The sequence below is a fragment of the Biomphalaria glabrata genome, chromosome 3, assembly GCF_947242115.1.
Source record: "Biomphalaria glabrata chromosome 3, xgBioGlab47.1, whole genome shotgun sequence".
NCBI lineage: Eukaryota > Metazoa > Mollusca > Gastropoda > Planorbidae > Biomphalaria > Biomphalaria glabrata.
In genome coordinates this window covers 6,164,561-6,166,960 of record NC_074713.1, presented here as the reverse complement: position 1 = coordinate 6,166,960, position 2,400 = coordinate 6,164,561, and the positions used below count along the sequence as shown (strand labels likewise).

The window sequence follows — 2,400 nt, the reverse complement described above, 5'->3', positions numbered from 1 at the left end:
AAAATATATGATAATTACTTCCTACGCGTATCCATGAATTAATTTAGTTGTGCGTATTAATTAGAGACTATTCCGCTAAGTCAGTGGTTTTCCTGGCTGATTCAGGCAACCCGTTCCATGCTTTTATGACATCAGGGAAAGTTGTTGTTGATCCCTTTACATATTCATCCCAATAGGTTCACACTAACACTAACCAATTAACTAACAAACCATCTCTTTTTTAACTTCAGACGTATTTAGTTTCAGATAAGCGCTTAGTATATTTATCTCTATGTCGCACTGAGTGGTGACTGAGCTAGTCCATTCAATAGCTCAATAGTTGCGACTGCTGTTTAAAAGTGAAGTAAAAAGTTTGTTCACGCAAGTAAGGATACTAATGACATTGACCACACATTCAATCCCATGTGGTCTAGTGGTTAGGATTTCTGGCTTTCACCCAGGCGGCCCGGGTTCGATTCCCGGCATGGGAACATAATTTTTTTCTTCATAGCTTAAAATTATTTTTAGCATCTTTCACTACATAAGAAAAAGGTAGATAATGGTATCATCATTACAAAATAATTTCTTTCCTTTGAGGTTAACTTTTGATTGAGGAAAGCAGCTAGAAAGGTCTTCTCTTTGTACCGGTCTATAGGGTGGTAGGAGTGATGGCGGAATAAATCTGAAATGAGATTATTGAGAGAAATTTTTTACAAATTCTTACCTTATAAAATTCAGACGTTCCTTTGTGTGTTAGAGACGAAATCTCTGGAGAGTCTTTGGATTTCCTGGCTGACTAAAGCAACCCGTTGCATGCTCTTATAGTACTAGGCAAGAAGGAGCACTTTTATGAATATATCATAGCATATGAAATAAGAAATGTGCCTTTTTTTTTTCTTTTTGAGTATTATATTAGATTTTGTTTTGTTTTTTTTATTTGTAAATTAGGGTTCTGTGTTTTATGTATTATTGCTGCATTTCATTTTTTTAATGTTAGTCTTCTGCCCAAATTGTCTCTGAAATCAGTGATGCTACAAATAGTTTTACTCTAATCAAATGTGTATTTCCATTTGTTATAAATTGACAGTTATATTTTGTATCGGTTCTAGTTTCTTTATACCTGCGTTGAGGGGCCCAAACCGAAGACGCATATTGTAACATAAGTCTAGACAGTTAAATACATTTAAGTTTTATGTACTTCAGTACTTGTTTTTAAACTATATCTTTCTTTTCTTTACTTTTCTATGTGTCTATAATAATAATTTAATTTAATTTACAGAGCTCTGTTAACAAACAAAGGCTAGGCTCAAGGCGCTGTGATAACATTACCAACATAAATACGAGAGCCAAAATGACAAACTGATCTTTAAAAAAAGTTTCAAACAGATAGGTCTTAATCAACTTAATGTTCTTCTTGAATGTAGTGTAGCATGTTGTCTGTCTGAGATCGATGGGGGAGTGAGTTCCAGACCTTTGCTCCGTGCACTGAAAAGGCCCGCAGGTCGTAGCTTTTGAGGGAGAAACGCGGCACCATTAGAAGTCCATTGAGCGCAGGGCTCTTTGAGGGACATATGGAGTGATCAGTTCCCTATTTATAAGGTACAAGGGCATTTTTTTAAATAAATACATTGATGACAAAGTGTGGCCACCTTGTAGTCCATTCTCGCTCTCATAGCAGAATCTCGTCTTATTTTTCTTAGGACTATTCGAGGGGCGTTGTTCTGAATTCGTTGCAGTTTGATGATTTTGTATAAATAAATGAAAATTTTGAAAATAAAAATAAATAAATAAAAACCGAACCATATATATATATATATATATATATATAAAGAACCCAAAAAGCCATGACATCACATGTTCAGTTCAAAGTTCACCCATTCAGCGCAGTCCTTTATCCAACACAGCGATAAGGATCTCGGAGTAAGCCACAACAAATTGATGCCTTTCTATTGATTCAGTAACATTGGCCGGCCGGCCTAGTGAAACCCGTTTACAGTCCACTCGTCTCGCAGGGGGAGCCACTCTCCGGTAATGAAAATTAATCACGTAGGCTCGAGAAGGATAAATGCCCTTGTTACAAGCGATGCCAAGACGCCTTTTAGTTCGGGATTGGGTTTTTTTTTTTCTGGTTTTTGTCTGTTGGAGAGTTCTAGAAAGGCGGGAAAAAATCCCAAGGTGGGGAACAAAGCTATAAATGTCAGTGTTATTTGATAACCACAGTGTGGTGTTATTGGAACTGGTTATATTTACCTAGTAAATGATGATATTATCGTCTCGGCGGGAATTTACGTAGCGAGGTCTCATAGCAGACGATCTGAAATAGTGAAACCAAGATGGCGGATCACAAGGAGAGTGTTCGTTCGTCCATTCTATGAATGTTGAACCGATTCATTCTTTTCTCTTTTCTCTCTTTCTAGTTTT

At 36.6% G+C, this 2,400-nt stretch overlaps 1 non-coding gene across 1 annotated transcript; it reads left to right on the top strand.

Moving 5' to 3' along the window:
* Positions 1–398: 398 nt before the first annotated feature.
* Positions 399–470, top strand: Trnae-uuc (transfer RNA glutamic acid (anticodon UUC)). Its single transcript has one exon. It is a non-coding gene; the product is annotated as a tRNA-Glu (tRNA).
* The last annotated feature ends 1,930 nt before the right edge of the window (positions 471–2,400 follow it).